The following is a 26,362-nucleotide window of genomic DNA, read 5'->3' on the forward strand; positions in this document are numbered from 1 at the left end:
CCCCCGGGGCTTTATGTATTGTGGGAGGGGGACTGCGTGGCCTCCCTCCTGGAGCACTCGAGGGCCCCGTTACCCCCGGGACTACAAAAAAAAGTGGTGGGGGGGTCTGCAAGGTCTTCAAAGCCCTGGGGACCACCACTCCACGGGACTTTATGTATTGTGAGAGGGCCGGCTCCTGCAGTGTCCCGGGGTGTCCATCTCGCCCTCCCATAGCAAGGAAATCTGTTATCTCTTTCAAAATCTAATTCAGATTGCTTTTCCACATCGGGAACTGCATGTTAGTAGTTCTCCATGTGGAAAAGCAGTGCCACGTAGAAGTTGTGCACCAAAGGTGCTGGAGTCGCGCACCCTACAGGATTATGAGTCATGCAGCCAGCGTGTGCACACCAGGGGGCCGCACTGAGCGCTGCGCTGTGTGTGCGACTTTTAATTTTACCGTAAAAAAATTGCCCCTATAAGTAATTTCTAATATCCCCGGAGACCCTATTCCCCGCACCTTATAGAAAATGTTGGGGACCATGGGGGGAGCCACAATGCCCCCACCGTCCCCCTGGCTCCTCGCGTCCTTCGGGAGCCGGCATTTCTTTTCCACATGGGGAGATGCTAACTTACATGTGGAAAAGCAATCTGGTTTGGATTTTGAAAGTGAGAACATATTTCACTGCTTTGTCTTTCAAAATCCAAACCAAGGGGCATATTATCAAGCAGGGAGATAAAAATTATCGCCGTTTTAATGGGCTTGATAATATAGCCTTTTGAATTCCAATAGAAACCCATGTTCTGGTGTGAACATGGGCTTCTGTTGGAAAGTGGTGCAAGGGTGTTGTAAATCTGGTTTGGATTTTGAAAGAGAGAGCAGGGTGCATCTGTAGGGTAAGTGCATGTTAATGTAGTGGTAACAATGACTATTTCTTAGCTACCAGTAAAACTGCTTCAAGTTCATGGCTAGAGGTGGGGAAGATGGCGGCCGGGTAGGACGCCCGGTCGGAGAGCTCTGAGACTCCGCTTGAGGATTACAAGAAATGCGCTAGACTACACCGAGAACATCAAGAATGAGCAGAAGTAAAACGGTAAGAATGTAGGCTTATCAGTGGCCCTGGGTGAACAATTTTAACATCGGCAACATCGGCAACATCGACATTTCATCGGGAGTGTGGAACAGCGGCATAAGAACGGCATAAGAAGCGGCATAAAGAACGGCATAAGAAATGACTGTCTACCTGGTCTCCGACGGACTCCCGCCACGGAGGGAGTCTGAAATCCCCCACACGCAGAGTTTGAAGTGCGGTAACACGATTTACACGGGAGTCTGGGCGGTGGCGAGAAAAGCTAGAGCGACCTGCAGGAAGGCTTCCGGGAGGCTCGGCTTCCAGTTCCGGGGCATAAGTGGTAGTGACAAGCCGAAGCTGGGTTCGTTTTCACGCGAGGAGCACAAAAAAGGCAGCGCAAGTTGGAAAGCCTTAGCTCCAAAGCAAATAAATTCCTTTAGTACGAGGAAGCATATTGCTGACCCCTTTACCACCTACAGCACAGATAAGGAGGAGAATTACCTCTTATTACAACACATGAGCGAGACACTGGGAAAAGGAGAGGAGGAGGAGGGTGAGAAAGGTGTGGTAGGGGGGCTCGGAGAAAGAAAAGAAGCAGTGCAAAATAAAGATTCAACCACCGGACCCAAGAGCTTGGGGGCTCCAGGCACAGGAAATAAAAAGGGTGCAGAAAGTGATAGGGGGCCTCTAAACGTAGTATCCTGCTACAGCCTTAGAAACAGAAGCTTTCTTAAACAGGAGCAGTACCCAAAAAACATTACTCCAAGAGAAGTAAAGAAAAGAAAATCTAAAAAGACCAGAAGGACGCTCCAAGAGACTGCCAAAAATAGCACTGATAGTGGGAAACAAACTGCTGAAGATAAAAACGACTCAGCCTTGAAAAGTAAACTCAAAATTACCCCTTCTTTGAGAACCTTTTTGAAAGTCCAAAACCAACAACAGTCACACACAATAAGAAACAGGGCGAACCAGCTTGACCCCCTATCAGAGACTTCTGAGTTTGCACTAACACAAAATAACCAACCCCCCACAATAGTAACTACGCTTACATTTCAAACTGAGAGCCCTAAAGAGCCCCATAAGACGCTAAATATCAACAGAGAAGCGCCAAAGTATACGGAGGACAAAAGCCATACGCACACGCATCTCACAGAGGAATCAGTAATTTTTCCTATACCTCAAGAAATGGCAGAGGTAGCCGCAGCAAAAGGCACTCAAGACAAAAATAACGAAGATATGGAGAGGAACGAGGAAACCATACAGAAGACACAAGAGGCTGAAAAAACAAGTCCTAAAAATCAGACGAATGAGTTTCTGGAGAGAATATGGACCGAGATGAGAGATAAATTTACCATATCAGAGACCAAACAAGATAAAATCCAAGAAGTGTGCGAGAAGTTGGACGGTAAACTAAACGCACTAGGAGTGAGATTGACCGCTGTGGAAGATGAAGTAACTGTCTTGAACAAAAGAGTGGAAAGCAACCGGAAAGAGCTAAGCACATTAAAACAGGAGGGGAAAAATCTGAGCGAGAAGCTGGAATCTCTCGAAAATCAAGCCAGGAAAAACAATATACGAATCCTAAATGTTCCAGAGAACGAAGAAGGAACTGATATCAAGAAGTTTATTGTAGAAGTCTTAGTGGAACATTTTCCCTGGATTGATGTAGAGCAATTAAAGGAAGACTTACAAAGAGTCCATAGAGACCCTTTCAGAAAACACAAAGAAAGAAAAACACCTAGGAAAATACTCGTTAATTTTAAAACCTTCACATTAAAAGAGAAAATTCTTGGTGAGGCCCTGAAACAAGGTAGCTTCAGTAAAGGCTCATGGTCCTTCAGAATGAGGTCCGACATGTCAAAAGCATCACAAGACAGGCAATGGGAGTTGGGGAAATTCATGCCAGAACTACAATCATTGGGTGCCACAGTGCAAATGAAGTTTCCACCCTCGTTAAGAATTATGTGGCGCAACAAAATGAGGAACATTAGAGATCCTGAAGAAGTGAAAAGTGTTCTCGAGCTAATGAGAGACAATATCCGGATGGAAGATCCTGCTAGTTAAAAAGGATTTCAAGATGCTACTTACAAAAAAAAAGAAAAGATGCGTACAAGAAATCACAGAACAAAGCGGTGTAGAGTGCGATAAGTAAAAAAAACACCACACACACTCAAGTCAGGAGTCAAGGAGTTACAAAGGGGTTAAGACGAAAACCCCAAGAAAAGAAGAAGGAGGCTTCCCCAGGGAGGGTAAGGACAGAGCAACAAAACAAAAAAACAAAAGAAACTTAGAAAACTAAAAATGGGTGGGGAGCAAGATAGGGAAAAAAACAAAAAAAATAATCCTCAAACATTGGAAAAAATGGAATGAACGGAAAGTCAAAGCCCCTATTAAAACATTAAGTATTTGTATCCAAAATGCATTAACAAAAAACAAGATAGATGGGAGAAATCAGTAAAAAAATCAAAATACTATGCTGGAACGTAAATGGCATGATGGACAAAAAGTAGAAGAAATAAAATCCTAGAATACCTCAAGACAGCTGAAAGTGAAATCATTATCTTACAAGAGACGCATCTCCTAAAGGAGGAATGGGATCAGGCAATGAAAAATCTAAGATGGGTCGATACGTATGTCTGTACAAATCAAGGGTGCAACATCAAAGGAGTAGCCATTATCATCAAAAAATCATTAAAAGCAACTATGGAATTCTCGGAAGTCGACAGTAAGGGTAGGTGGGCAATAGCTAAAGTAAAAATGGAAAACATCTCATATACAATAGTAGGTTACTACGGCCCTAACCATGATGACCCTGAGCCCCTTCAAAATGTATACACACATCTGTTATCTACCACTACCCCGGTAATCCTGGGAGGAGATTTCGATCTCATATTAAATCCTAAAGTAGACTGGTCCCCCCCAGGAAGGCAACCCAATTTACCGAAAATGAGGGAGTGGATTGGGATTTATAGAACAGACTTAGATCTGATAGATATATGGAAGGAAAAAGGAGACAAAAGTCAGCCCTACACACTACATAACAAAAAACTGGGGCATAGGTCAAGAACAGACTACTTCTTGATAGATAGAAGTTTAGTGGAAAGTGTAACAAAATTAATTCATTTACCAGCCCACTTATCAGATCATTCCGCTGTACAGCTAACTGTTCAAATAAACGAAGTTCAGACGCAAAAGAGATTTACAGTTGAAAGGGCTATGTTAGTAGACCAGCAAATCGTACAGGAACTTAAAATTGAAACAGAAAACTTTTTTGAAAACAATAAACTAGGTACAACAAAACAAGTTACCTGGGATGCATATAAGGCCGTAATAAGGGGCAAGCTACTTAGCTTAGGAGCATATAAATCCAAGAAATTAAAGCAAGAGATAACAGATCTGGAAAAGAGTATAAACACCCTAGATACCCAAATATTAGAGGAGAGAGACCTAGTTAAGAAAGAATAACTACAAAAGGACAGACAAAAACAGAAAGACTCCTTAAGTGATATTCTCGAGGATAGAGTACGAACAAAATGGGAAACAAGCAAGCTGGCAAACCACGAGTATGGAGAAGGCTGCAGAAAATGGCTTGCATGGAAGCTAAAGACAGACATGGCAAGAAATAAAGTAAAGGACCTAAAACAACTTGACCAATCAAGTGTGACCACAGAAGAAGAGGCAATTAGAAGAGAATTTGCGGCTTTTTTCTCTGAACTATACACCGAGGACATCAGCCCATCTGAGGAACAGATAGAGGATTATTTAGGAGATATATCGTTCTTAGCCCTAACTGAAGAAGAGAAAGATGAGTTAAATAAAGAAATTACAATCCCCGAAGTGAAGGATGTAATAAAAACTCTGAAGAAAGCTAAAGCCGCAGGTCCAGACGCATTGCCAAATGAGCTTTACATGACTTTAATGGAAATTTTATCCCCATATATAGAGTTGGTAAATCTATCTTTCAAACAACATGACAAGCTGCCTGATTCTTGGAATGACGCGGTAATAACTATCATCTTAAAACCAGGAAAAGACCCTACAAAATGTGAATCCTACCGCCCGATATCTCTGCTCAACGCAGACTCACAAAGATAATAGCAGCTATGGGAAGACTCATGCCTCAACTCATACACCCAGACCAAAAAGGCTTTACAAAAGGAAGACAACTTCACGAACTTACACACGAACTCTTGAGCGCCATAGATATTGCCACACTAAAGAAGATCCCTCTAACGATATTGACTGTCGATGCCGCTAAGGCATTCGACAGAGTAAACTAGACCTTTCTGAAAAAATAATGACCAAAAATAATCTAGGTAACTCCCTTTTACATGCCGTAGGAGAAATTTATAAAACTCCAAGATCTAAAATTTTGATTAATGGCAATCTTACAAATGATATCAGAATACAAAGAGGTACCAGACATGGATGCCCCCTTTCTCCCTTGCTTTTTAATCTATACATTGAGCCTTTAGCAAACAAACTTAGAAACAACAAGGAAATAACCCCCTTTAAATACCAGGGATGGGAAAAAAAGATTGCACTTTATGCAGATGATCTGATGCTATTCACAGATAACTATACCAGCTCTAAACTAGTCATAGAAAATTTTTTAAACAGCTTTGGGGAGGTCTCAGGATATTTAGTTAACCATACCAAAACAGAAATCATGACATGGAATACACACCTCAACAGCCCAAACGTCAGGCAAGAGATAAAATACCTGGGCATTCTAGTGAGTCAGGATCTAGACAAAATTCCGCAGAACAATCTAAACAGAGTGGCACGTGAGGTAAGGAAATTACTTAAAGTATGGTCTAGCCTACCCTTAAGTTTTATAGGGAGGTCTAACATCATCAAGATGACTGTACTACCTAAATACACATACCTCTTTAACAACATTCCACTAGAATTTAAAAAAGACGCACTAAAAAAATTGCAGGGGGAAATCACTAGCTTTATTTGGGCCTCCAAAGGAATAAGAATATCAAGGAAAAAACTCAGGAGAAAAAAAGAGAACGGAGGGATAGCAAGCCCAGACCTGACGGAATATCATAGGGCATTTCACTTCAAAAATATGCGAACACTTCTAAAAATTCATCAATATTACCCAGAACATTTACAGGCAATGACAGAAGATGAGGACCATTTTCTTTTCAAGTTTGGACACCAAAAATACTTCAAAAAAATCAAACTAAAGATACTAAAGGAGGCAGCTAAATTATGGCTCCAAATTAGAAAAATTCGAAACGTTCCCTATTATAGCTCAATGGCACCGATATGGGATTCACCGGGAACCCCAGAATGCTTAAAAGACACTATGGCTAACCCTCTGAAACAAGCTGACATCAAATACTGGGGCCAACTCATAAACGGATCAACACTAATCTCTTGGGAAGAACTACACACAATTTCCAACGGGACAGTTTCAAAATTTAAATTCTACCAACTAAACAGCTGGGCAAAAACAATCCCGGTATACGATAAAGACAGTAAAAATCTTGAAAAGGAAATGATAAAAAAAATTCCCATAAATAAGGAAATTGCAAAGTGGTACTGGACCTTTATAATGGCAGGAGACGAAAACATTCAGACTGAAGATCAAATTTGGGGGAAAGACCTGCCTATGGTAGATCTAACCAGAATATGGGAAGAGTCTCTAAAGAAATGTTGGTCAACACTAAAATCAGCTGTCTTGAAAAGAAATCATCTTTACACTCTACACAGGGCATATTGGTCACCGAAAAAACTATCAAAATTTAAAAATGCAGGAGTAAAAAAGTGCCCAAAGTGTGGAGAAGAGAGAGCTGACGATTTTCACATGTTTTGGAACTGCCCACTCCTGGAAAAGTTTTGGGAAGAAGTTGGTAAGACTTTAAGCTCGATCTTCCAAAGTCAACTAAATGTAAGTACAAGTCTTATTCTCTTTGGGATTGGTAGTTCTGGAGAAGGGCATGAACTAACAGTAAGTGAAGCAAATCTACTTTTTATATTAATGGTGATAGCAAGGAGGGAGATTTGTGTTAAGTGGATTGGGCCATCGCCTCCAACACATGCAGAATGGATAAACTCAGCCATTAAGATAAACAGACTAGATAGAAGAGGGAAAGTTAGCAAGAGATATAAATACTGGGAAATTATGGAAAACTACCTGACCTCTAATGTAAGGACAGAACATACGGTCCCATGATTAACGCGAAAGCATTTTCTGGTTCATGAGTATAATACTCATAGAGTAGCCAAGGTGGCTAGCTCCTCTCCTCCTAACAACAGAAATGTTAAAATGTAAATGGAATAAAAGGGCTCCTCTGATACAGCGAAACAAGGGAAACTCCCCAACCAAGAAAGACCTAGGGGCAGTGACGGTACAAAAGTACAGAGGCAGAGACCTGATTTTCCATACATACAGAATTTTTCGCAATATAAGGATTAAAAAAAAAAAAAAATAAAATAAAAATTACTATTCTAACTCCAGGAGGGTGCATCTGTACGGTATGTGCTGGATAGTCTATGAGTAACAATTACTCTTGCAAATCCAGGGGGTTGCATCTGTGGGGTATTTGCTGGATAGTGTATGAGTAACAATTACTATGAATAAGAAAGGAGTTAAAGGAGAATGAGACACGCACTTTCACAGTGAACCTGGAAGAAGAGAAAGTGATGAGAAATGACTTCCGACGTGTTTAGGCTTGAGAGCCTGGTTTTAATCATTAAATGAGGTCTAGCAGATAAGTGCGTACTTATTGTGCAAGAAGCCTTTCGGGGTCTTGCGAAAGCAAGTCATCTTCAATAATTGCCTCGCGCTGCATGTACTTGCAAGGTCATCTGATTTGCTCGTATGTTAAAAACAGAAACTTTCTACACCTCTTTTTAATTGGTTGTGAAGCATTGTAAGAAGACGTATTACCGACCAGTCCCTTTCCTTGCGCAGATTTTGAAAAACATTTGATTGGCTGTTGTGCGTTTAACTCTACCTTCCTGATCCTAATGTTGATTGGCTTGTTTTTTCAATGTGACGTTACGATACCCTCAACATGTACCTAGCCCATTTCGTGACTCACTTTATTTTACAATGCGTTTCAAAAACTAGTTGTGGAAGGGTGTTTTTAACTTAAACTGTGTACTCAGCTTACGAGTTTGTTGACTGTAAAGGTATTTAAAAATATTATTCTATTTTCTATTCTATCATAATTGTGCTGACTTTTCTCCTTTAGCGTAGAGTACTATGTTCTTTTACTAAAGATATAATTGTTCAAACCATCCTTGAAAGAAAAATGCTCATGTTTTCTAAATATTTTTATCGAGTCTTTTATATTCATCATATGGGTGAAATGCAAAATCTTTTTTTCATTCATTGGTATCACGCATTGGACCACATTTTTTTTATTTTATCATAATTTGAATTTAATTTGAATTTAAAAACATTTATGTAGCGTGCATTTACCACGCGGTTTCTTGGCGCTTTTAGATTGCGAGGAGGCAGCAGGAGCGGAGGGGGTTTTAGACAGCGTGGGCTCGGGAGAAAAGCAGGGTTTTAAGACCTTTACGGAACTCAGTGTAGGAGGGTGTCATGCGAAGTTCCGCAGGAAGGGAGTTCCAAAACATGGGGGCGAGAACTGCAAATTTGGTTCCGCCCGCATTTTTCTTTCTGAACCGGTGAGTGGTGAGGAGTGCCTGGTGGGTGGAACGGAGCTCTCTGCCCGGTGTGTAAGGCTTAATGGCGGAGCAAATAAACTCCGGGGCAGTGCCCATTTTAGCCTGAAAGGTGAGGCAACCAAGCTTGAATAAGGCTCGCTCTTTCACCGGCAGCCAGTGCAGTGCCTGCAGTAAAGGGGTGGCGCGATGGTATTTAGGCAGGCCATGGATCAGGAGGGCAGCCTGGTTCTGCACTAGCTGCAGCCGGTGGGTGGCGTAGGCCGGAGCGCCATTATAGATGATGTTACCATAATCAAGGCGCGAGAGCACCATAGCCATCACTATAATTTTTAGGGCGGGTAGGGAAAAAAAGCGAGAGATCTTCCTAATAGTTCTGAGGGGAAAAAAACAGGAGGAGACAACCGAATTAACCTGTGAGTGAACAGAGAGTGAAGAATTAAGGAGGATGCCAAGGGTTTTGACCTTAGGGACGGGAAGCGGGGAAACACCAAGTGAAGACGGCCAGTGAGAAGGGGACCAGGGACTGCAACCACCTCCGGTCAAGACTAACTCCGTCTTGTCCGGATTGAGTTTGAGGTGGTTGTAGTTCATCCAATCTTGGATGAACAGCATAACAGATTGAACATTCTGGGAAGATGAAGGGGAATGAGAAAGCACTCATTCCTTATGTTTACATTATATAAGTGTTGCCCCATCATCTTTATGTTAATGTCAGGGCTTTTTTTACTTTCAGATAAAGAATAGAAGTGTTACGACAAACACTCCTTCCCTACTTCATCCTTCTTTTTTTATGTGCATTTCATGTCATTATTACATTTTACAATCATTTTTAAAAATTCAAAGGATTAACATTAACGTTAACATTTGAAGACACAAATATATTATTTTTTTGAAAAACTAGTGCTTGCGAAGATAATCCTCCTGTTCTTCATGAGTGAAAATTGGTAAAAGCACTACTCAATATAAATACACTTATCCAACTTTCACTGTAGAAGCTAAAGAGTATTTTTCTTTATTGCAAAGTATTTCCTTTTTTCGTCTTTAGTTTATTTATTTTTTTGACAATCAATTTTATTGGGTTTTGAGTTTGAATTCGACAACAAACTGCACCATTTAGAGCTACATAGTACATTAGCAGGATAGGGGACAAACACATCGCAATGACATCATGATCACAGAAAAGAAATCCAGAATAGCATATCCATGTACACCTGGAGAGCGGACCACATAATCTCATTCGTCGAGTACCCCAACCCATTTCCCCCACATGTGACGGAATTTCTTGGGGCACCCCCTGGCTACGTATAGAGGCCGCTCCAGCGCAGCACACCAGTCCACCCCCCGGCGCCAGCACCTTAGAGTAGCAGGGGCGATGTCCAGCCAGTGAGCAGCGATGTCCCTCTTGGCAACCACCCGATAGTATATTTATACTACATTTCTAATCATTAAGAAATACTTGCATACTAAAAAAATATTATTTATTATTGTTTCAAATTCTCTGTTGAAAGTCATCCAACTCCACTTGAAGGATCATAAAGTTGAATATAAATTAAAATATACATTAACAATATGATCCCTCTGTGGAAATGATAGATAAACTCAAGATGATGGCATTGCTCCTAATCATTACTTTGCACGTAGTAATTCCTTAATTAAGCTATATTTCTTGTAATGGTTCTTTCGTCAACTCGTTATTATATTCCATTTAAACTTAATCATACCACATTCTATAACCATTTAAATATTTTTGCTTTCTTTTTTCAAAAATATCAAACACATACCCTTTCAGATAATTTACCTCTCTTCGATATTCTTTCCTTCCTCCGTTGAAATTCATCCAACGCCTCTGGAGGGGACATAATGTTTTATGTATTTTTAAATATACATTAACAATACGTTCCCTCTGAGGAAATAAAAGATATTCTCAAGATTCATCTGTAGCCCCAAATCATTACCTTGCTCGTAGTTTCTTCGCCCGTATTGATTCTCTGAAACAAAACTAATCATCCCATGGGTGTGGTTTATATACTTTTTGGTTCCTTAACAGTCTATGGGATTCATTTATTGCTCCTCCCACTTTTAACTCACGTTTTTCAGTTGACATGTGTTCTTATTTCCACTGTTTTAGTACGTTACATGTTTATGTAAACGTGCCTCTTTCCATTCTTTTTATCTTTCGTATAATTCCTAAAATCCTTCATTTAAACTTGTTTTTCTTATTAAAACATTTCTATAAGTTACTTTTGTTTTAATACAAGTATTAACATTCCTTCCCCTTTTTTTTCAACTTATTATTCTAGTAACTTCCCTTTTTTTAAAAACTTTTTTTATTATTCTTCATTACCCTAAACCCCTATTTTCCCTGCATCCCGTGCCAGAGATACTCTCTATTAAACTTAGAGTATTCTAATTTATATCCGAGTATTAATTTATTTAATTCCATTACTCCGAGTTTTAATACATTTATTTATCTAATATTTATAATCTTTCTTTATACACTGCAAGGGATACTGTTATTTGTCTAGAATCATACTATCAATCAGTGTCCATTTGGCAAAATTGAGAGAGAATGATTTTGTTGATTGATGTGTTTGCAGTTACATAAGTACGTACACTCTTGCAGTAAGCCAGGCTTTAAGGTATGGAGTGCTTCAACCTCCTATGCATTATGCATGTAGTGGTGCAACCACCTTCACATTTGTGCTTCAGGCCTACAATTCCCCAGTCACTATCCATATTCTACAGCAAACACAGTGTGACTGCTGTTGCAATTTCATAATGACTCTTTCAGTACCATGTAGTAATTCATTCACTAAAGTAAAAGCCAAGAAATTAAGAATTCATCCAGTGTTTTTACTTACATTAATGTAATCATTCAGTCAGTAAGCATGTACTCATTTGTGCTTCAGGACTACAATTCCCCACTCACTATACATACCCGGGGTCTCCAACCAGCATCTCGGAAGCTACTTGTATGTCACCAGCACCCTGAAAGTAGCTCTCAGATATAAAGCCAAACCAAGCCAATCTCAGAGATTCTGTGTATATTAAAGAAGGTACCACTGCTCATTTCACTACCCTTAAGAGTTACAGACAGCCAAACCAATGGCAGGGCCTGTTGATAACACTCAGACACACACTGTGGTGGCTTATCAATTAATCAATTAGGGATGTATAGAACGCACTACTCACCTGTGAGGGTTTTCAGGCGCTGGGGGAGTATGTGGGGGGGATTTGTGCAGCTTTGATCATTCAAAAAGCCAGGTCTTATGGCTCTTCCTGAATGCTTTCAGTGTGGGGCTTCATCTGATGCTGAGGTCTTGGCCATGATGTAGGAGAAGGGTGTGCCTCCTGTCTGGTTCTGTGGATACAGAGGATTTCAGCCAAGGCCAAGGCCTGGTCAGCGGAGTGGAGGTTTCTTTTGGGGGTGTAGAAGGAGATTGAGGTATTGGAGTCCGGTGTTGTGGAGGGCTTTATGGGTGTGTGTGAGCAGCTCGAAAGTCACTCTTTTTTTGACGGGGAGCAAGTGGAGTGCTTGTTTATGCTGGGTAATGTGGTTTTGTTGTGTGATGCTGAGGATGAGTCTGGCTGCGGGGTTCTGGACAGTCTGAAGTTTGTGGAGTAGAGATTTGTTGATTCTGGCATTGAGGGCGGTCCCGTAGTCCAGCCTGCTGGTGATGAGTGCTTGGGTCTTCCTTGATTCGGGGGGGGCCTATTTGAAGGTCTTGCTGAGTATGTAGAGGGTGTTGAAGCATGTGGAAGCTGCAGCGTTGGCCTATGGGTCTGTCACATGAAACATGTTTATCCACTTTAAATTTAAGTTGGAGAGACTTACTCCTGTGGTGATACCATTTGTGGCACACTGCATTTGATGATTTGTATTTTGCTTAATTAGAAGCATTTAATATTGATAAACGTTTTCCTAGCATTCTGCTGATAACTTCATCTGGAATTTTTTGGTGGTTACTACTGATAATTGTGCTTAGGGTGGTCATAATGTAATGTTAGTACATACCCCCAGCACAACCCCTACACTTCACAAACACCACTGCACTACCCTAAACCCTAAAACACTATCCCCAGCATGAAGCTCTACACTACATAAAAACCACTGCACTACCCTAAACCCTAAGGGCCCGATTCACAGAATGAACTTAAGACTCAATCCTAAACTTACTACTATTTTTGTATTCACAGAATGCACTTACTACTTTTGGCATTCACAGAATGAACTTATTACTTTTGGTATTCACAGAAGTTAGGATTTTGTCTTAAGTCTGTCTTAAGTCTGCCTTAAGTTTGTTTTAAGACAAACAGACAAACTTAAGAAAGAAGTATCCACCATTCTTTGAAATTCAGCCATCGAGGAGGTTCCTATATCACAGCAAGGCTGAGGGGTATATTCAAGGTACTTCCGAGTGAAGGAAAAAGGTCGTAAATCAGAGTACAGGCCTATCCTGGATCTTCGAGCCCTCAACAAGTCCATCAGTTTCGGATGTTGGCTCTCTATCAAATATATCCCTGTCTACAACAAGGAGATTGGATGTGTGCACTGGATCTGCAGGATACATACTTGTACTTCCCAGTCATTCCACAGCACAGAAAGTTCCTGCGATTTCTGGTGAGATCGACCCATTATCAGTTCAAAGTTCTGCCCTTCGGGTTGAAGTTGGCCCCTCGACTGTTTACAAAGTGCATGGAAGTAGTAGCAGCTGCTCTACGGCGCAAAGGTATCCATGTTTATCCTTATCTCATCTACTGGCTTCTGAAAGGTCCTCTACAGAGTGTGAGGAACCACTACCGGCAATGTCTAGGCCTTTTGTAATGGCTGGGTCTCCACGTCAACTTTGAAATATTGACTCAGCATCCCACACAGAAAATTCCACTATCTGGGGTCTACAAAAGACTCTAAAATAGGAAAAGTGTTTACTTTGGAGGAGAGACTGCATTTATCACTTTGAAGTGCAAGCAGATGCTGCGCAGCAGTTTACCCTGGGTCCGTCAGGTTGCCCCTCTCCTGCATTTTTCTTGTCCCCAACGCCAGGCTGAGGTTACGTCCTTGGCAGCAGGATCTGGAGGACAAGTGGGATCAGTGAACGGCTCAGTGGCACAACAGGATACATCAGTTGAAAGCAGCCAGAGCATCGATTCCATGGTGGATGCAACAGGAAAATCTGTTGGCAGGGGTTTCATTCCATCAGACACCTCCCTCTCAATCATTAATCACAGATGCTTCCCTCCAAGGTTGGGAAGCACACATGGTGTTCCTCCAGACTCAAGGTCGATGGTCAACAAAAGAACAATTGTATCACATCCACATGCTGAAGCTGAGAGCGGTGCATCTAGCCCTCAAGGCCTTCCTCACTTCGATTCAGAGCAACTCCATTCTAGTACAGACATACAATATGACCACCATGTACTATCTGAACAAACAGGGAGGGACTCGGTCGAGATGCTGACATTGGCTCAGGTCTTAGCTGCTCTAGACCCTGGAGACTGGATGGTAGCGTTGGACTTGCAGGACGCTTATTTTCACATCCCCGTCCTGCCGGCCCACCGGCGTTACCTGCGGTTCACGGTAGGCCACGAGCACTTTCAGTTCACCGTGCTCCCCTTTGGCCTTACTAGCGCCCCACGGGTGTTCACGAAAGTGATGGCGGTGGTCGCAGCTCATCTGCGCAGGTTAGGGGTTTCAGTCTTCCCCTACCTCGCTGACTGGTTGTTGAAGGCGAGCTCGCCCCAGACTGTCGTCAGCCACCTCCAGACTACGGCCGACCTCCTGCACCTGCTGGGGTTCTCCATCAATGTGCCAAAGTCACACCTGTGTCCCTCTCAGAAGCTCCTCTTCGTCGGAGCGGTACTAGACTTGGCGCAGTTTCGGGTTTATCCTCCCAAACAGCGGGTTCGGGATATTCAGGCTCTGATTCCGATCTTCCAGCCTTTATCCCGAGTCTCGGTCAGGTTGACGCTGCGGCTTCTGGGGCTGATGGCCTCCTGCATCCTTCTGGTGCATCACGCCCGCTGGCGGATGCGGGCTCTGCAGTTGGACCTGATGTTTCAGTGGGCCCAGCATCATGGCAACTTGTCCAACCATGTCTTGATCTCGGAGGGCACTGCAAGACAGTTGCAGTGGTGGCTCACGGACCGCGATTGGGTCAGCGGAAGATCCCTCTCCCTACCCCAACCGGAGCACGTAGTTGTGACAGACGCGTCCCTCCAGGGCTGGGGGGACATTGGGAGAGGCAGAGATCAGAGGCCTCTGGTGTCCGGCGGAGTCCCGGCTCCACATCAACCTTCTGGAGCTGCGGGCGATCCAGCTTGCACTGAAAGCATTCCTCCCCTCTGTCCGGGGGAGTGTAGTGCAGGTGTTCACGGACAACACCACCTCCATGTGGTACTGCAACAAACAGGGCGGGTGGGGTCGTGGACCCTATGCCAGGAGGCTCTGCGCATCTGGCAGTGGCTGGAACATCAGGGCGTGATCCTGGTGGTTCAACACCTGGCAGGTTCCCTGAACGCCAGAGCCGACGAACTCAGCTGTCGGTGCATGATGGATCACGAAGACGTCTGAACTCGGACGTGGCGCAAGGCCTCTTTCAACAGGGGGGAGAGCCTTGGTAAGATCTATTCGCCACAGAAGAGAACGCGTAATGTCACCAGTTCTGCGCGTTGGAATTTCCAAGGCGGCACTCGCTCGGAGACGCTTTTCGTCGCGAGTGGAGTTGTGGTCTATTGTACGCCTTTCCACCTATATCACTTCTGCCCAGAGTGCTGGAGAAGATCAGGTGCGACCGGGCCCAGGTTATCCTTGTGACTCCGGACTGGTCACGAAGATATTGGTATCCAGAGCTACTCAGCATGTCTGTCGATTCCCCGATTCATCTGCCTCTTCAGGAGTACCTTCTGTTGCAGCAGCAGGGGACAGTCCTCCACCCAAACCTGTCCAGTCTCCACCTCCATGCTTGGAGATTGAGCGGCGACAGTTGAGGCCATTTGACTTCCCTCCTGTAGTCTGTAATGTCATTCTGGCAGCCAGGCGGCCCTCCACAAAGTCGGTATACGCCTGTAGGTGGAACAGATTGGTGGCATGGTGCACAGCAAAGGCTGTGGATCCACTCTCTGCCCCCCTTTCTAAGGTTCTCCTCTTCCTTCTTTCTCTTGCCCAGCAGGGCTCTGCTCTGGGCACTATCAAGGGCTACCTTTCTGCCCTTTCCGCCTTCTTAAGGCTACCTGATCAGCCATCTTTGTTCAAGTCCCCAATTGTCGATAGGTTTTTGAAGGGTATCACACACATGTTCCCTCCTGTTCCATTCGTGATGCCTCAGTGGGACTTGAACCTTGTACTTACTTATCTGATGTACGCTCCCTTTGAGCCACTTCATAACTGTCCTCTCTGCCTTCTTACTCAGAAGACTGCTTTCCTGGTTGCCATCACCTATGCCAGGAGAGTGAGTGAGCTCCAGGCTCTTTCTTCCAAACCTCCTTTCCTTTCTGTCCATCCGGACAAGGTTGTGTTGCGGACAAGACCCTCTTTCCTGCCCAAAGTAGACACAGCCTTCCACATCGGGCAGTCCATCACCTTGCCCACCTTCTTTCCGCCTCCGCATCCCTCGAAAGTGGAAGAGAGGCTCCACCGTCTGGCCCCAAAACGTGCGCTCTCATACTATCTGGATCACACACGCCAGTTCCGGGTGGATGACCAACTCTTTGTTGGTTACGTGGGCGCTAAGAAGGGACGGGCGGTGCACAAACGGACCATCTCTCGGTGGATCGTGTTGTGCATCCAGGTGTGCTACTCTTTGGCTAAAAAGGAACCTCCTGTTGGGCTGAGGGCCCATTCCACTCGGGCCACGGCGACTACTACTGCCCTGGGCCGGAAAGTCCCCTTGCAGGACATTTGTCAGGCAGCTACGTGGGCCTCATTGCACACGTTCGCAAGACACTACTGCCTGGACAGCCAAGTCCGGAGGGATGGCTTCTTTGGCCGTTCCGTCCTCCAGGACTTTCTGGTGTGATTATTGGTTCGCAGACCCACCACCGGGGTTGGTATTGCTGGGGTATCTATTCTAAGGTAAGGAATCTATCACTAACGTGTCTTTTTCAGATGCACAAGTTACTACTTGTGTAACGATATGTCGGTAAGAGACATTAGTTAGTGATAGATTCCTTACTGACCCACCCATCCTCCCCATTCTGCGAACCAATATTCAGGGCCCTAGTTTCATGGCACCAGTGTTGGTTTTTATCATGGCTCTGCGTTTCTGGCGCGGAAAAGCTGTGTATTAGAACTGACGTCAGCACGCGGAGGCGGCGGCTAAGTACTCCAACGACATCATCACAGCGCCCACGACGCCGACGACGGACGAGAAGCCGCGGACGACGCCTACCGACGCGCATGGCTACTTCTGCGCAAAAAAATTCCGGATCCATTATGACGCCTGGGGATATTCAAAGGTAAGGTATCTATCACTAACTAATGTCTCTTACAGACATATCGTTACACAAGTAGTAACTTGTGCATGTGCATCTAAGGATTACAAAAAAGACACTGACACCGGCCCTAACATCAACAAGTAGGGTTCAACCACTACCTCCAGCATGTCTTCTGGAAGAGGACGATTATGATGAGGTCCATGTTTCAAACAGCGACAAGCTCCTCTGAACTTAATGTAAAATATCAAGACAGTTCAGATGAGGAAGACCAGGAACAGGAGGAAGAATATCAACCACCTCCTCCACCAATGGTTTGTTTTCCAGCTTCTTTAGTCTCGGACTTGCTATACCGTATTACGGACTACAAACAGAGGTTTCCAACATCTCCTAAACCTCAACCCCCTGCGGTGTCTCCATCACCGAGACCATGGCCTCCACCTTTAAATTTACAGCCGGAACCTGTCATTTTACCGCATCCTCCTTCTACTGATGATGAGGAGGAAGATCAGCATGAGGAGGGAGAATCTCAGGACACCCAGTCTAACTATGATGAATGGGACGACTATGTCATTCTCTGTCCTGCTTCTCCAGTGCCTGCACAGGCTGATTCACCGCCTGAGGACATTGGGGGGTTCCATAATATCATTGAGAGGGTAGCTCAACGTTTTCAAATTCCCATGACTTCTCAACAGCAGGACTGCTTCGTGTATGATTTTAAGGAGCCTTTGAAGAAAGCAGTAAGATCAATACCCATAATAGAATACCTGTGGGGTCAAAGGGTGAAAATTATGCAAAATCCTTCCTCAGTGCCTCCAGTGTTACCTCGCTTGGATAAAAAATATAGGGCGCCTGATACTGCTCCAGCTTGTTTAATAGGACATCCTAAGCCAGACTCGGTTATAACTCAGGCGGCTCAGAAAAAGTCCAAGAATCCTTCTGACCCGTTAACAGCTCCGCCGGACAAAGAAGGCCGAAGGTTGGACAACATTTGGAAGCGTTTTTCCTCAATGTCTGCGTTGACAGTTAAAGCGTCCAATGCCCTAGCGCTATTGGGGTGATACAATAGACAGTTATGGGCAGACATAGCTCCATATCTGGCGGCCTTGCCTGAAGACTCAAAAGAAGAGGCAAAGAAAATATTACTGGAAGGTGAGCGCTCAGTGTCAGAACTAGACTGCGCGATGGATATCTCGTCAAGGGGATTTGGTCAACTGTCTGGCGCAGCTGTATTGAGAAGACAAGGGTGGTTAAAGGCGACTTCTTTTCGACCTGAAATACAAACGAAGGTCTTGGATATGCCCTATGATGGCCAATTCCTCTTTGGACCACAAATTGAGGAGGCTCTACAGAGTATAAAGAAAGATACGGACACAGCCAGAGCATTGGGAACTCTCCAATTCAAAAGTCTGTCCTTTCATGGATCAAGGGGGAGAGGGCAGTCCTCCCACAGAGGGGATTATCAATATCGGTCGTCATACTCTTCTGGTCAGCAACATCGACTACAATATCAACAACGCCAGCAGCAGCAGCAATCCTCTTATGGAAAGTCATCCTTTCGTGGTAAAGGTCAACAAAAAGGCAACAATCGTAGGCAATGTCCTTCACTTTAGCCAGTCTCCAGTTTATCTCCACCCTCAAAGATTGGAGGAAGAATTTTCCATTTTCTGACAAATTGGAAGCAAATTACGATGGACTGTTGGGTTCTCCAGTTAGTTCAATTTGGCCATTCACTAGAATTTCTTCACATCCCTCCTCAGACCCCTCCCAGACGTATGCTTCACAAAAATCTACTTATACTTCTCCGGAAGATTTCTCCTATGCTCCAGAAAGGGGCTATAGAAAGGGTTCCTCTGTCCCAAAGGGGAAAAGGATTTTACTCCCGCTTCTTCCTGATACAGAAAAAGGAAAAGAAATGAAGACCAATTTTAGACTTCATAGCCCTCTATAAATTCCTAAAAAAGCAATTGTTTCGTATGGTGACAATCCAGGAGGTTTTGCACCTGCTAGATGTGGAAGATTACATGGTATCCCTAGATATTCAGGATGCTTACTTTCATATGCCTATTCACAGGAAGCACAAAAAGTTCCTAAGGTTTGCAGTAGCGGACAGACACTTTCAATTTCGCGTCCTGCCTTTCGGGCTCAAGTCTGCACCTCGCATCTTTACAAAGTGCCTCTCTCCAGTGGCTGCATATCTCAGACAGCATTACCATCAAGTTTTTCCATATCTGGACGATTGGCTGATCAAGGTTCCAACATTGGAAGACGCGTCCAGGTCTTCCAACGCTTGTCTACAACTTTTCAAATGTTTGGGACGCACACTCAATCGGGACAAATCAGTCCTTATACCTTCTCAACGTATAAATTTCCTAGGTGCTACCCTCGACACAAAACAAAAGAAGGCTTTCCCGTCACAGGGAAGAAAGGACAAGCTCTTGGCACTGGTAATTTTCGTAGCCTCGAAGAGAACCTTGACGGTTCGCCTATTCAAATCCCTTCTCGGAATGATGTCATCATGTATCTTGCTGGTTCCACACTGCCGCCTTCGAATGTGCCCTCTCCAGGAGGTGCTTTCAGCACAATGGGTCCAATGCACAGCTTCATTCGACGATCTCATACGAATGACCCCTCAGATGGTCAAGGCTCTGCAATGGTGGATTTCTCCTCAGAACCTTTCTCAAGGTTTGCCCTTCTTGCTTCACCGCATATCATCACAACAGACGCCTCACTGGGAGGGTGGGGAGCTTTCCTTCAAGAACTGCAGATAAGCGGAAAGTGGTCCCCTTTCGAAAAAGGGCTTCATATAAATCTCCTCGAACTACGGGCATTCTACCTCTCCCTTCAAGCCTTTCTCCCAATCAATCAATCAATCAATCAAACAGATTTATAAAGCGCGCTACTCACCCGCTAGGGTTTCAAGGCGCTGGGAGGGGAGGGGTCCGTTACTGCTCGAAAAGCCAGGTCTTGAGTTGCTTCCTGAAGGAGAGATGGTCCTGGGTCAGCCGTAGGTGGATGGGGAGGGAGTTCCATGTCTTGGCCGCCAGGTAGGAGAAGGATCTTCCTCCGGCGGTGGCTCTGCGGATGCGTGGGACGATGGCGAGGGCAAGGCTGGTCGATCGCAGCTGGCGGGTGGGCGTGTAGAAAGTGAGGCCGTTGTTGAGGTACTTGGGGCCCAGGTCGTGGAGAGCCTTGTGTGCGTGGGTGAGGAGTCTGAACGTGATTCTTTTGCTGACGGGGAGCCAGTGCAGGTCTCTCAAGTGGTTGGAGATGTGGTTGTGGCGGGGGATGTCCAGGATGAGTCGTGTGGAGGCGTACTGTATGCGCTGGAGTCTTTTCTGTAGTTTGGCTGTGGTTCCAGCCTAGAGGGTGTTCCCGTAGTCCAGTCGGCTGGTGACGAGGGCCTGGGTGACCGTCTTCCTGGTTTCGGTGGGGATCCATCGGAAGATCTTTCAGAGCATGCACAGGGTGTTGAAACAGGATGACGAGACGGCGTTGACTTGTTTGGTCATCGTGAGGGAGGAGTCCAGGATGAAACCCAGGTTTCGTGCGTGGTCCGTCGGCTTGGGGGTGGTGCCCAGGGCAGGGGGCCACCAGGAGTCGTCCCAGGTGGAGCGGGATGATCCCAGGATGAGGGCTTCCGTCTTGTCTGAGTTCAGTTTCAGGCGGCTGTTCTTCATCCACTCGGCGACGTGTTTCATTCCTTCGTGTAAGCTGGCTCTGGCGGTGGCGGGGTCGTTGGTGAGGGAGAGGATCAGCTGGGTGTCGTCGGCGTAGGAAATGATGTTCAGGTTGTGTTGGCGTGCTATGGCTGCGAGGGGGCTCATGTAGACGTTGAAGAGGGTGGGCTGAGCGATTATCCTTGAGGTACGCAGCAGATGACTTCGGTTGCTGCGGATAGGAACTGGGGGAGGCGGACTCTCTGGGTTCTTCCAGCGAGGAACGAGATGATCCACTCCAGTGCCTTCTCTTGGATTCCGGTGTTGCTGAGGCGCTGTATCAGTGTGCGGTGGCATACTGTGTCGAACGCTGCAGAGAGGTCTAGGAGGATGAGGGCAGCTGTTTCCCCGTTGTCGAGCAGGGATCTGATGTCGTCGGTGGCTGCGATGAGGGCGGTCTCGGTGCTGTGGTTAGCTCGGAAACCGGACTGTGAGGGGTCAAGGGATCTGTTTGTCTCGAGGAAGGCGGCAAGCTGTATGTTGACGGTCTTCTCGATGACTTTGGCAGGAAAAGGGAGGAGCGAGATGGGGCGGAAATTCTTGAGGTCGGTGGGGTCTGCTGTCGGTTTCTTCAGGAGGGCGCTGAGCTCGGCATGCTTCCTGCTCTCCGGGTAGGTGGCGGTGGTGAAGGATATGTTGATGATGTCCCGGAGTTGGGGTGCGATGATGGAGCCGGCTTTGTTGAAGACGTGGTGGGGGAAGGGGTCGGTAGGGGAGCCGGAGTGGATAGTGTTCATCATGCGGGTGGTGTCTTCGGTGCTGACCGGGGTCCAGTTACAGAGGGTGGTGGTGGGGGGCGTTGGTTCGGTGGTTGGGTGCGTAGTCTGTGCGCCGAAGCTGTTGTGTATGTCGGCGATCTTGCGGTGGAAGAACGAGGCGAGTGAGTCGCAGAGATCTTGCAAGGCTGTGATGTCGTTGTTTCCGGCGCTGGGGTTGGAGAGCTCTTTGACGATGCTGTTGTGGGTGTTGTTGTCCAGTCGTTCTTTGAATGTTGTTCTTTTGGTGGTGCGGATCAACTAGTGGTGTATGCAGGTGGCGTTCTTGAGGGCTGTCATGTTTTCTGTAGTCTGGTTGTGTCGCCAGGCTTTTTCGAGGGTGCGGCAGTTTTTCTTGGAGGTTTTGAGTTCGTTGGACAACCACGAGTCTTTCTTGCTGCTGGGTCTGCTAGGTGGGTTCTTCAGAGGTGCGAGGTCGTCGGCGCAGTTGGTGAGCCACTGAATCAAAAATTCTCTGGTGCTTGTACGTACAGACAATACCATGACAAGGCACTATCTCAACAAGCAGGGAGGAACTCGCTCTCTAATACTCTCTCGCAAGTCGCAGAAAAATCTGGAACTGGTTGGTCCTACACAATATCTCCCTTCGGACGGAGTATGTCCCAGGCACGGACAACATTCTAGCTGATTCACTAAGCAGACAACACTCAATGTCTCACAAGTGGGAATTGGATCAGGGGATCCTCGACCAGATATTCTCACAATGTGGCACTCCTCCAATTGATCTGTTCGCTACAAAACACAACGCCAAATGCCAAAACTTCGCAAGCTGGCATCCCCAGAAGGGATCTCTAGGGAATGCATTTTCAATCGCATGGTGCAACTACTTTGCATATGCTTTTCCACCGTTTCTGATGATTCCCAGAGTCCTCAGGAAATTGGAAGCGGAGCCTTGCTCGCTCATTCTCATAGCCCCAGCTTGGCCACGCCAACATTGGTTCGCGGAGCTTCACCTTCTTTCTCGGGAACTGCCAATACGGTTGAGGCAGTTCCCTTCTCTCCTCACGATGAACAACCAGCAAGTCCAGCATCCGAATCTGGCATCTCTCAGGTTATCTGCCTGGCTCCTGAGTTCAAAGAATTTCAGAATCTAAATATTCCGCCGGATTGTAGGGCCATTCTGGCTCAGGCTTGAGCGGACAGTACCAACAAGACATACTCTTTAAAATGGAAGAGATTTTGCATTTAGTGTAAAACTCAGAAAATACATCCCTTTTCTTCTTCTCCAGTGCAAATATTGCCTTACCTTCTCCATTTGGCAAACTCAGGCCTCACTCATGCCTCCATCAGAGTTCACCTGGCGGCAATATCCCGTTACAGAAGATCTTCTTCTGGACCTTCTCTCTGGTCTCACAGATTGATCAAACAATTTCTTAAAGGCCTCTACAGGACTTTTCCTCCTGTGAAGACTTTACCCCCTACTTGGCAGCTCAACATAGTCCTTAATCAACTCATGAAACATCCCTTTGAGCCAATACACAGGACTGATCTTAAGTACCTCTCTTGGAAAACGGCACTCCTTCTCACACTTACTTCAACAAGACGAGTAAGTGAGCTCCAAGCTTTCTCATTTCAGGAGCCTTTCCTACAGTTCAAACAAGACAGGGTTATATTACGAACAAACCCAAAATTTGTACCAAAGGTCCCGTCAGACTTTCATCTCAACGAACCTATAGTCTTACGCTCTTTCTTTCCAAACCCCCACACTGCGCCAGAGAGAACTCTACATTCTCTGGATCTCAAATGCTTCCTAAAGTTTTATATTGAGAAGACGAAAACTTTCCGTAAATCCAACCAGCTCTTTGTGGCCTACAGTAGACCTAGAAAAGGCCTTCCACTCGCAAAGCAAAGTATTTCTTGCTGGATCTCTGCAGTTATTTCATTCTGTCACGAGCAGGCGGGGCAACCCCAGCAATCTAAAGTAAGGGTACATTCCACTAGGGCGATGTCTACATCCATGGCGCTCTTCGCAGGAGTTCCTATAATAGACATTAGCAGAGCGGCAACCTGGAAGATGCTGCATACATTCAACAAATATTACTGCCTGGATGCAGAACTTATGAAGGATGCTGCAGTGGGACAAGCAGTACTTCGTCATCTATTTCAATAGAGGTGAGCTTTCTTTTCATCCCACCATCCTTTTTTCGTATGCACACATTTCTCTATTGTATTTCCTGATGGTATCTGTACTTACATTCTGATGTTTTTCTATTTGTCACTTTGATATATTATCTGGTGAATTTGCATCTACTGTACCATCCGAAATGTGCTTATCATTGCTTGCTACTCTGATTCAGGGATGTGAATCTATGAAAGATACCCTAATACTGGATAAGAAATGCGTTACTTACCTGTAACTGCAGTTATCCAGTATTGGTATCTTTCATAGATTCACATGCAACCCTCCCGCCTCCCTTGGAAGGGCTCATCTAATTCTCTCAGTGGGACGCCTATTTAGCACGGTGCTTACGAAAATCTGAGGGACAGGAGCTCTTTCCAGGAGGGTTCTAGAGGGAGGTGATAGCTGATTCGCTCTTCTCTAGAGTTTGGTCCTTTTTACAAAAGGACAGGGATATGTTACTAATGTGAGACCCTTGGGCCTGTTACTCTTTATGTCTATGGGACATTACTTTATTTATGTACCGGGAACTTCCATCCCAACGACGGGGAATGATTCAGGCATGTGAATCTATGAAAGATACCAATACTGGATAACTGCAGTTACAGGTAAGTAACACATTTCACGCTTACCTTGTGACTGCAGTTCTCCAGCATTGGTATCTTTCATAGATTAAAATGGGACCCACCCTCTTCTGATGGAGTCAGGCTCTGTTGGGAGTGTTCTAGGCGGTGCTGTCGCCTGATTGGTTATAGTTCAAGTTTGGCTCTTTTTTAAAAAAAGGACATACGCTATTCAACTGACTGTGCATTGCCATTATGGCATACAATACTGATACATACTGCTTTACTATGGTACCCTGGAACTCCCACTTCGACGACAGGGAATGATTCTTAGCATGTGCATCTATGAAAAATACCAATACTGGATGTAGGAAGGTAGGATGTTTCTGGCATAGATACCCCCACTTTTTTTTGCCTGGCGTCAGTCTGTTTTGACTGTAGTTCACTGGGATCTTTCTAACCAGGACCCCGGTGTCTGTGCTCTCTCCTCTAAATTTGATGGTAATTTCTTTGTACATCCCACAACTGGCATACTGGGGTATCACTATAAGTCCTAGTATATGATACTGAGGTACCTGGGGCATTGATACATCAGGCTCTCCCATGGGCTGCAGCATGTATTTTGCCACCCATGGGAGTTCATGCACACCGTGTCTGCAGAGCTGCTATTGCAATCTGATTGAAATGGTACATGCACCTTTCACTTTAGATATAAGGTTTCCCTTATATCCCAGTTACTCTAAATGTATAAGTCACCCCTAAGTTAGTCCATTCAGTCCAAGGGCAGGGTGCATGGTTATAAGTGTGTGGGTAGCCCTACACGAGCAGAGATACCCCTACAAGCACCAGACTCAAATTTCTGGGCTTTGTAAGCGTGAGGCAGCCATTTTATTTTATATAGTGGACACTGGCAAGTCGAGATGTCCAACTACATATTGGCTGCTCCGAACCTGGTCATGTTTGGTATAAAACATGTTGGAATCGTGCAACTACACCAATTCTAGTGTTAGTTGCATGATAACATGTACTAGGGAGCTCCTTAGAGGATTCCTCCCCAATACCTACCTGTGTAGCGTAACTGGGTCTGCCTGCCAGCTTGCGCTGCTGCCGGCCTTAGACACTGGTCTGCCCCCCTGCTGATGAGCCTAATTGGGGCAGGGGAAGCTGAACAAAGGGTGTTCAGCAAAGGAGAAGTTTGACCACCTCTCCTTTAGAATTAATTAGGGTGTGGGCTCTTCCGAGCACCACCAGACTCCATTGAAGGGCACATTTGATGCCCTCCTTGCATAAACCAGTTCAGTAGCCATTTGCTCCTGCTCAGGCGTGAAACTTTGCAAACAACTCCTCCAGGTGACTACTTGATTCCACCATCTTGAATCTTGGCCCCTGTGAGCATCGGACTGGCTAGACCAGCTGAGTAGCATCCCTGAATTACCTTGATATGTGGGTCCCCACAGAAGATGTCATTCCCCTTTTTAGGGTTAGTTACGGGTTCCCCTGAGGGTAGGTGCTTAGATTCGTCCGGACTCCATCATCGAGAACTGACTGCCTGTCTTCTGAAGATAGTCTAAAGACTCTTCTGAACTCTGCTGCTGAATTGATCCAGGACCAAAGACAAGACTGTTCTGGTGGGAAGATTCCTTCTACAACTTTGTTGCTGTGCTCTTCCAATTGTCTGGAACTCCATGGCTGGGCTTCTTCCGAATCAACAATGTCTCTGCTTGCAGGCAAGCAGAAGGAATCTCCCTTGGAGTGAAGGAAAGGAATCACTTCCCTGCATTTGCTGGCACCTCAACGTTGACAACCGGTTTGCTGAACCTGCTGTTCAATGGACACCTCCCGGCTCTGCAACACAGGTGGTGGTTTGTTGGGTCTCCAGAAGCCTGACCAGTCTTCCCATCAACTTGGAAGACTGCATTCCATCTCCAGCCAACTTGAACTGCATCCCTGTACACCAGTTCTTGTTGTTGTTGCCAAAGCTTGTTGACTCTTCTCACCAAATATCGTTGAGCTCCAACAAGCCAGGGCCTCCAGCACCGCATAGCTTCAA

General features: G+C 45.4%; 1 protein-coding gene across 14 annotated transcripts in view; it reads left to right on the plus strand.

Annotated features, from left to right (window-relative positions):
- Positions 1–26,362, plus strand: part of LOC144804990 (V-type proton ATPase 116 kDa subunit a 4-like) — a 6,844,636-nt gene that overhangs the window by 435,274 nt on the left and 6,383,000 nt on the right. The gene's annotated exons all lie outside the window — the stretch shown is intronic.

Source organism: Lissotriton helveticus, chromosome 1_1 (assembly GCF_964261635.1).
Source record: "Lissotriton helveticus chromosome 1_1, aLisHel1.1, whole genome shotgun sequence".
Taxonomy (NCBI): Eukaryota; Metazoa; Chordata; class Amphibia; order Caudata; family Salamandridae; genus Lissotriton; species Lissotriton helveticus.